Source organism: Tamandua tetradactyla, chromosome 18 (genome assembly GCF_023851605.1).
Source record: "Tamandua tetradactyla isolate mTamTet1 chromosome 18, mTamTet1.pri, whole genome shotgun sequence".
Lineage (NCBI taxonomy): Eukaryota > Metazoa > Chordata > Mammalia > Pilosa > Myrmecophagidae > Tamandua > Tamandua tetradactyla.
In genome coordinates, this window is record NC_135344.1 from 54459668 (window position 1) to 54474703 (window position 15036).

Genomic DNA, 15036 nt, shown 5'->3' on the forward strand with positions numbered 1-15036 from the left:
TTTTAAATGCATGTAGCCTTTGACTTACTTGTCCTGTTTCAAAAAATTTACCCCAAGTCCGTAAAAGCAACAGTTTATGATGCCGTCTACATCAAGACGTACAGAATTTTAAAATGGAATAATCAAGGAGTCCACCAATAAGGGGCTTCTGACACCACCCAAATGGAATTATTGCTTAATGCACACAGACGTCAATGTTGTGACACTAGCACTTCAGGAAAGAGCAGAGTTTATTATAAAGTAAACCAACAAGGAGACCAGAGGCAAGCCTCTTACCTGTCTCCCAGAGCGGAAAAGGTTTGGGACAGGTGGGTAGGTGGGCCTAAGGGATTGGTTTAGGATCAGGGGCGGTTACGTGCGTTAGGAGGTAGATTTAAGCAGAGCATGCGCAGTCACGATCATGCTACTACACCTGTTGCACGTTCAAAAATGGCGACTGAGCATGCTAGGTGGGTGTGATTTTTACTTTTATAATTCGGCGAAGGTGACTTTTGGTCAGGACTTCTAACTGTGCATACCCTTGTGGCTAGAACCGGACAGGACCTAGTCTAGCAAGTGTTGGGGAGGACGAGAAAACGTACCTGGTGGTGAAGCAAATTTTAATGAGTAAACATGAGAGGTGGAAGCTGAAAAAGGGAAAAAAAAAAAAAAAACTTCTGCGAGACAGTACAGGAGGGATTGCTTTAGTCGAAATGTGAAGGAGGTGGCAGTTTCATTCTTTAATATGCTTTATGCATACAATAGAATAATATACAGTTATAAAAATAATAAGGTAGAGTTGTATATACTGGTATGGAAAAATATCTAACATTAATTTTAAGTAGTAAAGCTAATGAATAAAAATAAATATAGTATAATTCTTTTGGGGAAAGGATAAAGGAACAAATTAATAAATAAGCATATATAATTTACATTTACTTTGTGAATGTAAAATGACTAAAAAATTCCCATTGCTGAAGAAATTGGTGACAACATTTCTTCTTTGAAATTATCTATATTAAAGTAAGTGTTAAATTAAATAGAAAAGTACTGCTTCATATCTAAAATTCATCACAAACTACTATTGTATTCTCAATTCTGACTTTTCCTTTGAAAGTGCCATGTGTTTTGGTTAAGTCAGCTTTCAGATGGTACAATTTATTAGACTTGTCCATATTTGCCATGACTCCTGGACGGAAGTTGAAGAAATCTACACTAAAGTTTCTTCCAGCTTTCAATAAGCATGTGTTAAACATCTAGTATGAATAAAGTACTAGGTGAGCATTGAATGTTTCACTTTAACTAGATTTTTCTGACACAGTGCAATTTCGAGAAAGTAAATGTCAGGCAGTTTATTCCAAACTGAAAGGATGTATATGTACAAAATTTGTGTCATGAAAAGACAGTACATTTCCAAGGAACCATGAGTTCAGTGTGGTTATATGGGGTACAATCATAATTGAGGAAACAAAGCTGTTTCTGCTAAGGGTTGGCCATACAGTTCTTTAAAGGTTTGGTCTTATTCATTCAGTTTTTGATCCATTCACTCAATAAACACTTCTTGTGTGCTTGTCTCAATTGTGGTTTCCAAAAAAATAGATCTGGAGAAAAAGATTTCAGTGAAAAAGTTAATTCAGAAGATGATCTCAGGGGATACTGTCAAGAACTCAGTAAAGCATGTGGTGATCACCATTCTGAGCAAACTGGCTTAGTTTCTCTGGGCACCTTCAGGGAGCCTGTGTGGAACCACCCTCAGAATTATTTCAGTGGGACTAAAAAGCCAGGGAATTTAATTTAATATTTATATTTCATTTAAAAAGGAACATATAACTGGATGTAAGGTAAATAATGTGGATATAAGTAACTACGTTGGAATGATTATTTCATGAGAGAAAAAAGAAAGAAAAATAAGAAAACCAATAATAGAGTCCCTGGGAATGCAGAAATTTATGGGATACAGAGAGGAGATAGTGCCAGTGGCATAGATTGAGAAGGATGGTCACAGAAATGGGAGAACATAGAGAAAAGAATGTTGTGGACGTCTGGAGGGATTTCAAGAAGAAAAGTGGTCAATAATAATCAACATTAACAAATATTTGGTGAATGTCCCATATGTGCTAGGCATTCAACAGCAATTGCCAATATAATTATAAACAAGTCTTGGTCTTTTCCCTCAAAGTTTTACTGGGAGAATCCAGCAGAAATGATGATACGTAAAGGAGCATAGATTTGAGAGAAGGCCAAACAGGGAATCCAGCCACTGTAGAAAAGTTAATGACCAGTTAGGAAGCCAGACCTTTGAAAGAAAAAGAGGGAACACAGGTCTGGATGTCCCTATGAGATCAGTAGGATCTCATATGACAGCAATAGAATTCTGAGTTACAAAGTGAGATAGGTGGAAGATCACCAGCAGTAACAAAATTTATCCATTTATTTGTTATTCAAATAATCGAATATCTTCTAGAAACCAAGAATCATGGTAAGCATTGAAAACAGCATAGAGTTATACAGACTCAACTTCTGCTCTCATATTTTTTGAAGACAAATCAACATTAATCTTGAACTGATCATTTGCCTTTTCTAAAACAGATCTTAATAGTTATTTATTGCCTACAACATAATTTTCAACAACTTAGCATGAATTTTATGTTAGTACAGCCTTTCCTATTAAGACCTCAAGTTAATCTTTCTCCTTTAACCTCTAGTATTCTACACACCATGCCTGCCACACTATCCATGATTTACTTTTAAAACTACAGCCTATCTCGTGTATGCCACAAACTTTGCTAAGCACCAAAGATGCCAAGTAAATCAAACAAAATGCTTGCTTCGAGTTATTTAGATACTGCATTGTGACATGCATCTTTATACCACAGAATTTTTCTATGCTTGCTCTTCAAATATGAAGGAATCTTCACTAGAAATGCTGGAAATTGTCTTTTATTTATTTAGATGAAGTGAAAAAAAAAAGAAGAAAGAAAAAGAGGAAGGAAGGAAGGAAAGAAGAAAATAAGGAAGATAGAAAAAGATAGAAGGAAGGAAGGAAAGAGGGAAGGAGTGAAGGAAGGAGGGAAGGAAAGGTCATCTTATTGTCTAAGTCACAGGGCCACATTTTCTCAGAAACTGTTAGTGCTCGAACCATCTTTCTATCAATTCTTTTCCTTAACTATTTTGGCCACTCTCACTAAGTTTAAAAGGTTCATTTGTTTGTTTTTTTCTATGCTTAGGCTAATGTTTCCATTGTGATTTAAATGTTTTAAATTTGGTCACTATGTCATGTTTTGTTGAAATTATGGCGTTTCCAGTTGTTCTATAAACTTGTAGGTAAATGCAGGATTAAGGCGTAAGTAGAACATACCCTTTTCTTGATAAAATAGGTCTTTTCAAATCCAAATCATTTTACCCTTTTAAAAATTTTAATACCTCCTTTCCATTGAGAGGGTTTTATTTCCTACTGAAATTTCTGTGTGTGTGTTTCAAAAAGAAATCTTGAAAGACACTGCATTTCTTAATTATTCCTCTCATCTTTACCTTTTAATCTCATTAGAAATAGCACCTTTTACAATAAAATCTCATAAACTACAAACACCAAAATTTAAATTCATCTAACATCATATTTCTCTTTGCAGTTTTTGAAATGATTTTAAGCAAAAGAAAAGGGGGAGATGAAAAATTCCAAAGAGAATAGTTGTCTTCCTTAAAATAGCAAATACTTTTCAAACACCTCTGTTCACCGAGCCCTGCTTAAATTCCAGATCCATAAACAAAATAAATAATCATTAAATAATTGTCATTGTTTTAAGCCACCATATTTTGCACAGTTTTCACATAGCAAAAAATAACTAGAAAATAATTTGGCACCTAGACATGGGTGCTACTTTAACAAAAACCTTAAAGATAAGGCCCTGGATTTAGGATGGGATAGTGGGGAGAAAACTCAAAGACCTTGAGGTGAAAACAACAGGAGCTTAAAGAGTCAGTGAGGGCTTAAAAGAAAGAAAAGGAAATGTTATTAGAAGATGAAGAAAACCATGTATAGTTTTGGAGTGGTTGAAAGTTTGATAACACAGCCACCTTTGGTTACATACCCAATTCACTTCATGAACTAGCTTGGGAGATTTCTGCAGAGTGCTGAAGGTGCTACTGGCAAGAGGAGGCACAAGAAAGAATGGTCCAGGTTTTCAAGCCAAAATTTTAAAAAAATTATAAATGAATCGTTCCTTTCTGGGTTCAAAAACAAAACTATTTCTTCTTTACAGCCTTTCCAGATGGCAAAAAAAAAAAAAAATAGAAGAGATCCTTAGGAAGACAATTAAAAGACTCAGCAGAGAGGTAACAGTTTTAGAAATATGACTATTTTCCCAAATTGATTATAAAAGAGAGTCTCAGGGTCAAAAAACACAGAAAATATTAATCAGATGTGGTAGAAAAAAAAAAAAAGAAGGACATTGTGGAAGAAAGGAAGGGAGGAAGATCTTAGTGAAACTAGAGATCTTTAACAACAAAAAGCTGCTAAGATCAACAAAGTTTAAAAAGGCAGATACTGGATTTCTAAACTAAACAACTGAAGTCAGAAGATTGGGAAGAAACAGCTAAAAAAACAATGGAGAAAAATTAATTTCAATCTAGAGTTGCGTATACTGTGACAATATCTTTCAAAACAAGAGTAAAATAACGATATTTCAGACAAAACAGATTACCTTTGCAACCAAGGGCTTTGCAAAATTCTACTTCAGAAGGATCTAAGATTGTCCCTAAAGGAGGATCTGAGATACAAGGACTAGTGAGAAAGAAAGCTAGTAAACATGTTTGAGACCCCAAAGAAGGTTGACTATAAAAAAGACTAATGATGTAAAATCAGTTGTTTGAATTTGAAGAGAGACCCAAAACACCTGCTTGTAATAGAATGCAAGATGGTAGTAGGTGATTACACTTGTATTGTTAGAAGTCTCCTGTATTCTTTGACAAGAAAATAGCAGTTTGGATTTTATTATAATTTAAGTTAATTGTGCCAAAATTTTAAGAGCAACTAATGAAAAGATGAAACATAGAATATTTAACATGCAAACAGAGCAAAATTGAATTCAAAATATTTCATTTGTACAAAAGTATCTGTAAAGAAAACAAAGAAGCCTAGATAACAGGACAAATGAAAAGTACAAAACTAGAAGGTCAACATAATTCCAAATACGTTACTAATCACAATAAACATAGCATACCAAATTTAAACAAGAGGTCTGCAAGATGGATTAAAATTAAAGCAAAATTCTAGTTTTATACTATTTATAGAAGACAGCTGAGATTAAAAAACAAATAAAGATTAAAAGTAAAAGGATGAAAAAATATTGAGAATACAAAATAAAATGGCCCATAAGACTGAAAGTTTATGGGAAATAAAGAAAGAATAATAATTAAGAAATGCAATGTCTCCTTCAAGATTTGTCTTTGAAACAAACATGTAGAAATTTCAGTAGAAATTTCTTTCATAACAATCATATTTTCTGAATAAATTGGAACATTAATTAATTGCAAAGATCGCTATCACATCAATTGTATATATGCATCCGTGAAATACATATAGCAAAAATTTGATATAAGCGAAATCATTCTAAACATGTATAAAAGATCAGATTCATAATTGGCAATGTTAGTGCAAAATGAAAATATGAAGCTCCTTGTTCAAAAATTTTAAATTTCAGGATGGCCACAAGAAAGCATTAAACCAAGCATGGGTCCTTCTAACCACAGGGATCTGTCAAACTGCACATGAGAATGGCCCTATGAGTATTCAAATACCTTAAAATATATACAGCAAGGAGTGCAAGGGTAGTTCAATGGTATGCTTGTCACCTGCCATGCAGGAGATCTGGGTTCAATTCCCAGTATATGCACTTTCAGAAAAACAAATAAGCAAAACAAACAAAAAGCAAAAATTCAAGATATTCAACAATAACGGGATACTCAAAGGGAAAAAATAAAATGTGACCCCTCCATACAGCATACAAGAAATATGTATATATACAGCAAAAATTTAACAGATGGAGAGGTGGAGAAATTGACAGTTCAAGCCTCCCACATATTTGAATACAACTTTCTCAGTCATTGATCAAGCACACAGTTTTCAAGAACATGGAAAACTTTAAACAATAATTTGAAATAATGGCACTTCTAGAAACCTTACACCCAACAATAATAGAAAATGCATTCTTTTCAAGCAAATACTAAACACTTAAAAACTTGACTGCATATTGGAACATTAACTAATTACAAAAATTTGCTATCATATCAATTATATTTTCTGAATAAAATGCAGTTAACTTAAACATAAATAATGAGGTTATTACCTGAAAAATAATTTAGAAATGTAAAATCTCATTCATTTAGTTAACTACTAGAACACTGAAAAAAAATCCAGAGGGAAATAAAAATAATTAGGACCAAATTATAATGAATATTCTATATATCCAATGTTGTGAAAAGTAGCAACTTTATAGCCTTATGGGAAATGTGTAAGCATAAGAGTTTCTATTAGAAAAGAAAGAAGGCTGAAACTAATGAGATAAACTTCTAAGTTAAGATAAAAGGAAAAAAGAATAATATCAAAGAAAGGGAGAGGTTTTTAAAAAGAAATACATGAAGTAAAAACATAATATATAAAAGAGAGACTTAAAAGTAAAAGTTGGCTTTTTTTAAATAAATGGGCAGCGAAAAATTTATGAAGAATAAAAATGTGAATGAAAATAAGTAAGTTTAAAACCCTCTATGAAGTAGAAATTGCTTAGTAAAATATGTTGGAGAAAAGGTTCTTTGAAGGACTATAGCCACTTAAGAAATTGAATTGATATTTAAAAATCTGTCCTTAACTTTTAATTTCACTTTCTTTTCCAACAGTTTTATTGAGATAAAATTCACATAAATAAAATTCACCCATTTGAAGTGTACACTTTCAGAGGTTTTAGAAACAGTTCCCACAATCTGATTTTAGAGAACACTTGCCAGTACCCATTATCAGTCATTCTCTACTGCACCCACCACTGGCCATACTCAGCCTTAAGCAGCCACTCATCTACTTGTTGTCTTGATAGAGATTTGCCTATCCTGGACTTTTTATATAAATGGAATCCTAAAATATATACTTTTTTGTGCTCACCTGCTCCTCTTAGTGTTATGTTTATTTTCAAGATTCATCTGTGTTGCAGCATGTACCAATGATTTATTCCTTTTAATTGCTGAATAGCTTTCCTTTGTATGGATATTTCATATTTTGCTTTCCCTTTCATCAGTTGGTAAGCACGTTGGCTGTTTCCACTTTTTTGTCTACCATGATTAATGCTCCTATGAACATCCATGTACAGTTATTTTGTGTAGACATTTTCTTTTTACAAGACTGGATTTCACAATAAACTTTTGTTTGGTTTTTTTTGTTTTTGTTTTTTCTTTGAATGGGCAGGCACCAGGAATCGAACCTGTCACAATAAACTTTTGAGTGATTAAACTTAAAATAATATCATTGAGCATCAATTAAAATTACTAATCAATTCCACTAGGTAACAGACCAATTGCAAAGATCAAGTGAGGGACAGGCTTACAGTTATTGGACAAGTGTTTAGGCCTTTCTGATATAAAGATTCTTGTGCAGTAGCCATATGGAACAAACTAAAATAACAATATAATAATTCACAGGTGGACTGAAACATTGGGACCTGCAGATTGGATTTGGCCAAGGCTCACATGTTAATTGCCAAGAGTCTAAAATTTATATTCATCTAATTCAAATTTTATTAATTTAGAAAATATTTCCATTTCTTTTGATGTACATTTTAATATATTTTTGAACTTTCTTCAAAAACAGGAACCAATGAGCCCCCAGTCTTGGGGTTTGTTCATAAGAAACTTAACCCCACAAAGAAAAGGTCAAGCCTACTTAAAATTAGGCCTAAAAGTCACCCCCAAGAGAACCTCTTTTGTTGCTCAGATGTGGCCTCTCTCTCCAGCCAACACAGCAAGCACACTCACCACCTGCCTTCTGTCTACATGGGACATGACTCCCGGGGGTGTGAACCTTCCTGGCAACGTGGGACAGAAATTCTAGAATGAGCTGAGACTCAGCATCACGTGATTGGGAAAAACTCTAGAGTGAGCTGAGACCCAGCATCAAGGGATTGAGAAAATCTTCTCGACCAAAAGGGAAAAGAGTGAAATGCGACAAAATAAAGTGTCAGGCCAGCTGGTAGAATTGGACAGGCGGTCCCCTTAGGCCGCGGCGGCTGGTGCCCCCACCACACGAGGCCCCCCGGAACAACTGAGATAGTTGGGTCGGAAATCCCCAGACTGTGGAGAACAGTGACCGGGGGATCCCTTCCAAACACGTGACTCGCCCGTCGGCTGGGAACAGTGTACTCTCCCGGGCTGCGACAGCTGGCGCCCTCCCGCCACGCTTGGTGCCCCGGGTCGACTGGCTAATTTGGCTGGACGCTCTCCTGTGCTGCGACGGCCGGCGACCCTCCCCGCGTTTGGAAACCCGGGCCGGCTGACATTCTTCCAAGACGCTTCGGTTGCCAAACCTCCCCTACGGCGAGAGTTTTCCAGAGTTGAGGGACCCACAGCAACTTTCGCTGGTGGAACCCACAGAAAGGCGTGTGCCACGAGCGCCACCTACTGGGCAGGATAGGAAGAACAGAACCCAGAGATTGCGCAGAAAAATCTTTCAAGCTGTGGGGTCGAACACCCAGGGAAATCTGACTAAATGCCCAGACGCCAGCAGAAGATAACGGATCACGCTCAGAAAATTGAACATATGGCCCAGTCAAACGAAGAAACCAATAGTTCAAATGAGATACAGGAGCTGAAACAACTAATGCTGAATATACGAACAGAAATGGAAAACCTCTTCAAAAACGAAATCGATAAATTGAGGGAGGACATGAAGAAGACATGGGCTGAACATAAAGAAGAAATAGAAAAACTGAAAAAACAAATCACAGAACTTATGGAAGTGAAAGATAAAGTAGAAAAGATGGAAAAAACAATGGATACCTACAATGACAGATTTAAAGAAACAGAAGATAGAATTAGTGATTTGGAGGATGAAACATCTGAATTCCAAAAAGAAACAGAAACTATCCAGAAAAGAATGGAAAAATTTGAACAAGGTATCAGGGAACTCAAGGACAATGTGAACTGTACAAATATACGTGTAGTGGGTATCCCAGAAGGAGAAGAGAAGGGAAAAGGAGGAGAAAAACTAATGGAAGAAATTATCACTGAAAATTTCCCAACTCTTATGAAAGACCTAAAACTACAGATCCAAGAAGTGCAGTGCACCCCAAAGAGATTAGACACAAATAGGTGTTCCCCAAGACACTTACTAGTTAGAATGTCAGAGGTCAAAGAGAAAGAGAGGATCTTGAAGGCAGCGAGAGAAAAACAATCCGTCACATACAAGGGAAACCCAATAAGACTATGTGTAGATTTCTCAGCAGAAACCATGGAAGCTAGAAGACAGTGGGATGATATATTTAAGTTACGAAAAGAGAAAAACTGCCAACCAAGACTCCTATATCCAGCAAAATTGTCCTTCAAAAATGAGGGAGAAATTAAAACATTCTCAGACAAAAAGTCACTAAGAGAATTTGTGACCAAGAGACCAGCTCTGCAAGAAATACTAAAGGAAGCACTAGAGTCAGATACAAAAAGACAGAAGAGAGAGACATGGAGAAAAGTGTAGAAAGAAGGAAAGTCAGATATGATATATATAATACAAAAGGCAAAATGGTAGAGGTAAATATTATCCAAACAGTAATAACTCTAAATGTCAATGGACTGAATTCCCCAATTAAAAGATATAGACTGGCAGAATGGATTAAAAAACAGGATCCTTCTATATGCTGTCTACAGGAAACACATCTTAGACCCAAAGATAAATATAGGTTGAAAGTGAAAGGTTGGGAAAAGATATTTCATGCAAACAACAACCAGAAAAGAGCAGGAGTGGCTATACTAATATCCAACAAATTAGACTTCAAATGTAAAACAGTTAAAAGAGACAAAGAAGGACACTATATACTATTAAAAGGAACAATTAAGCAAGAAGACATAACAATCATAAATATTTATGCACCGAACCAGAATGCCCCAAAATACGTGAGGAATACACTGCAAACACTGAAGAGGGAAATAGACACATATACCATAATAGTTGGAGACTTCAATTCACCACTCTCATCAATGGACAGAACATCTACACAGAGGATCAATAAAGAAATAGAGAATCTGAATATTACTATAAATGAACTTGACTTAACAGACATTTATAGGACATTACATCCCACAACAGCAGGATACACCTTTTTTTCAAATGCTCATGGATCATTCTCAAAGATAGACCATATGCTGGGTCACAAAGCAAGTCTTAACAAATTTAAAAATATCGAAATCATACACAACACTTTCTCGGATCATAAAGGAATGAAGTTGGAAATCAATAATAGGCGGAGTGCCAGAAAATTCATAAATACATGGAGGCTCAACAACACACTCTTAAACAACAAGTGGGTCAAAGAAGAAATTGCAAGAGAAATTAGTAAATACCTAGAGGCAAATGAAAATGAAGACACAACATATCAAAACTTATGGGACGCAGCAAAGGCAGTGCTAAGAGGGAAATTTATTGCCCTAAATGCCTTTATCAGAAAAGAAGAAAAGGCAAAAATGCAGGAATTAACTGTCCACTTGGAAGAACTGGAGAAAGAACAGCAAACTAATCCCAAAGCAAGCAAAAGGAAAGAAATAACAAAGATTAGAGCAGAAATAAATGAAATTGAAAACATGAAAACAATAGAGAAAATCAATAAGACCAGAAGTTGGTTCTATGAGAAAATCAACAAGATTGATGGGCCCTTAGCAAGATTGACAAAAAGAAGAAGAGAGAGGATGCAAATAAATAAGATTAGAAATGAAAGAGGAGACATAACTACTGACCTCACAGAAATAAAGGAGGTAATAACAGGATACTATGAACAACTTTACGCTAATAAATACAACAATTTAGAAGAAATGGACAGGTTCCTGGAAAGACATGAACAACCAACTTTGACTCAAGAAGAAATAGACGACCTCAACAAACCAATCACAAGTAAAGAGATTGAATTAGTTATTCAAAAGCTCCCTAAAAAGAAAAGTCCAGGACCAGATGGCTTCACATGTGAATTCTATCAAACATTCCAGAAAGAATTAGTACCTACTCTCCTCAAACTCTTCAACATAATCGAAGTGGAGGGAAAACTACCTAATTCATTCTATGAAGCCAACATCACCCTCATACCAAAACCAGGCAAAGATATTACAAAAAAAGAAAACTACAGACCAATCTCTCTAATGAATACAGATGCAAAAATCCTCAATAAAATTCTAGCAAATTGTATCCAACAACACAGTAAAAGAATTATACATCATGACCAAGTAGGATTCATCCCAGGTATGCAAGGATGGTTCAACATAAGAAAATCAATTAATGTAATACACCATATCAACAAATCAAAGCAGAAAAATCACATGATCATCTCAATTGATGCAGAGAAGGCATTTGACAAGATTCAACATCCTTTCCTGCTGAAAACACTTCAAAAGATAGGAATACAAGGGAACTTCCTTAAAATGATAGAGGGAATATATGAAAAACCCACAGCTAATATCATCCTCAATGGGGAAAAATTGAAAACTTTCCCCCTAAGATCAGGAACAAGACAAGGATGTCCACTATCACCACTATTATTCAACATTGTGTTGGAAGTTCTAGCCAGAGCAATTAGACAAGAAAAAGAAATACAAGGCATCAAAATTGGAAAGGAAGAAGTAAAACTATCACTGTTTGCAGACGATATGATACTATATGTAGAAAACCCAGAAAAATCCACAACAAAATTACTAGAGCTAATAAATGAGTACAGCAAAGTAGCAGGCTACAAGATCAACATTCAAAAATCTGTAGCTTTTCTATACACTAGTAATGAACAAGCTGAGGCGGAAATCAAGAAACGAATCCCATTTACAATCACAACTAAAAGAATAAAATACCTAGGAATAAATTTAACTGAAGAGACAAAAAACCTATATAAAGAAAACTACAAAAAACTGTTAAAAGAAATCACAGAAGACCTAAATAGATGGAAGGGCATACCGTGTTCATGGATTGGAAGACTAAATATAGTTAAGATGTCAATCCTACCTAAATTGATTTACAGATTCAATGCAATACCAATCAAAATCCCAACAACTTATTTTTCAGAAATAGAAAAACCAATAAGCAAATTTATCTGGAAGGGCAGGGTGCCCCGAATTCCTAAAAACATCTTGAGGAAAAAAAACCAAGCTGGAGGTCTCGCGCTGCCTGACTTTAAGGCATATTATGAAGCCACAGTGGTCAAAACAGCATGGTACTGGCATAAAAATAGATATATCGACCAATGGAATCGAATAGAGTGCTCAGATATAGATCCTCTCATCTATGGACATTTGATCTTTGATAAGGCAGTCAAGCCAACTCACCTGGGACAGAACAGTCTCTTCAATAAATGGTGCCTAGAGAACTGGATATCCATATGCAAAAGAATGAAAGAAGACCCATATCTCACACCCTACACAAAAGTTAACTCAAAATGGATCAAAGATCTAAACATTAGGTCTAAGACCATAGAACAGTTAGAGGAAAATTTTGGGAGATATCTTATGAATCTTACAATTGGAGGCGGTTTTATGGACCTTACACCTAAAGCAAGAGCACTGAAGAAGGAAATAAATAAATGGGAACTCCTCAAAATTAAACACTTTTGTGCATCAAAGAACTTCATCAAGAAAGTAGAAAGACAGCCTACACAATGGGAATCAATATTTGGAAACGACATATCAGATACAGGTCTAGTATCCAGAATTTATAATGAGATTGTTCAACTCAACAACAAAAAGATAGCCAACCCAATTACAAAATGGGAAAAAGACTTGAACAGACACCTCTCAGAAGAGGAAATACGGATGGCCAAGAGGCACATGAAGAGATGCTCAATGTCCCTGGCCATTAGAGAAATGCAAATCAAAACCACAATGAGATATCATCTCACACCCACCAGAATGGCCATTATCAACAAAACAGAAAATGACAAGTGCTGGAGAGGATGCGGAGAAAGAGGCACTCTTATCCACTGTTGGTGGGAATGTCAAAGGGTGCAACCACTGTGGAAGGCAGTTTGGCGGTTCCTCAAAAAGCTGAATATAGAATTGCCATACGACCCAGCAATACCATTGCTAGGTATCTACTCAAAGGACTTAAGGGCAAAGACACAAACGGACATTTGCACACCAATGTTTATAGCAGCATTATTTACAATTGCAAAGAGATGGAAACAGCCAAAATCTCCATCAACAGAAGAGTGGCTAAACAAACTGTGGTATATACATACGATGGAATATTATGCAGCTTTAAGACAAGATAAACTTATGAACCATGTAATAACATGGATGGACCTAGAGAATATTATGCTGAGTGAATCCAGCCAAAAACTAAAGGACAAATACTGTATGGTCCCACTGATGTGAACGGACATTCGAGAATAAACTTGAAATATGTCATTGGTAACAGAGTTCAGCAGGAGTTAGAAACAGGGTAAGACAATGGGTAATTGAAGCTGAAGGGATACAGACTGTGCAACAGGACTAGATACAAAAACTCAACGGATAGCACAATAATACCTAATTGTAAAGTAATCATGTTAAAATACTGAATGAAGCTGCATCTGAGCTATAGGGTTTTTTTTGTTTTTGTTTGCTTGTTGGTTTGTTTGTTGTTGTTGTTTTTACTATTACTACTATTTTTATTTCTTTTCTTTATATTAACATTTTATATCTTTTTCTGTTGTGTTGCTAGTTCCTCTAAACCGATGCAAATGTACTAAGAAACAATGATCATGCATCTATGTGATGATGTTAAGAATTACTGAGTGCATATGTAGAATGGTATGATTTCTAAATGTTGTGTTAATTTCTTTTTTTTTTTCTTTCCGTTAATAAAAAAAATAAAATAAAAAAAAAATAATAAAGTGTCAATGGCTGCGAGATTCCAAACAGAGTCGAGAGACTATCCTGGAGCTTGTTCTTAATCTTTATACAGATATCCCCTGTTTAGATTAAGGTGTATTAGGCTAGAGGGAAGTGCCTGAAACTGTAGAGCTGTGTTCCAGTAGCCATGTTTCTTGAAGATAACTGTATAATGATACAGCTTTCGCAATGTGACTGTGTGATTATGAAAACCTTGTGTCTGAAGCTACTTTAGCTACATTGTCAACAGATGAGTAGGATATATGGAATAAAAATAAATAATATGGGGAACAAATGTTAAAATAAATTTAGTTTGAAATGCTAGTGATCAATGAAATGGAGGGGTAAGTGGTATGGTATGTAAAAATTTTTTTTTCTGTTTTTGTTTTATTTTTCTGTTGTCTTTTTATTTCTTTATCTGAATTGATGCAAATGTTCTAAGAAATGATCACGATGAAGACTATGCAATTATGTGATGATATTGTGAATTACTGATTATATATGTAGAACAGAATAAGTATATATTAAGAATGTTTCTGTTTCTTTCTTGTAATTTTTTTAAATGTTCAAAAAAAAAAAAAAAAACAGGAGCCAAGGTACAGAAAGTGTAACAAGGCGATATATAAATTCAGTTTCCCCATACAGTAAAGCAAGAAGTTAAAAGTATTAAGGGCAAGTAAATTGTGAAAAGCTATGTATTTTCATGACCTGTGCCATTTTCTCAAGTCTCCAACACAAGAAATTATTGGAAATGGTGCATTCTATGGTCAGTAGGTAGCCCCTTTTATCTGTGTTTTCTACTGAAACAGGATACTGATCCTGAAAGACTAGACTGACACAACTGCTTAGGGATTGGTGTTTCATTTACATTTAGCCAATTTTATCTATGAGATCTTAGGGCCCAAGAGACACAAAACATACTGCATAGTACTTCTGTTTCTTCTGATTTTCTTCCTCATGGATCTGTCA

General features: G+C 35.2%; 1 long non-coding RNA gene across 1 annotated transcript in view; it reads left to right on the forward strand.

Moving 5' to 3' along the window:
• The first annotated feature begins 386 nt into the window (after positions 1–386).
• The window catches only part of LOC143662655 (uncharacterized), a 136502-nt gene continuing 121852 nt past the window's right edge, over positions 387–15036 (forward strand). The window contains exon 1 of the long non-coding RNA XR_013165519.1: positions 387–449. This is a non-coding gene — a long non-coding RNA (uncharacterized LOC143662655). The remainder of the gene's footprint in view (positions 450–15036) is intronic.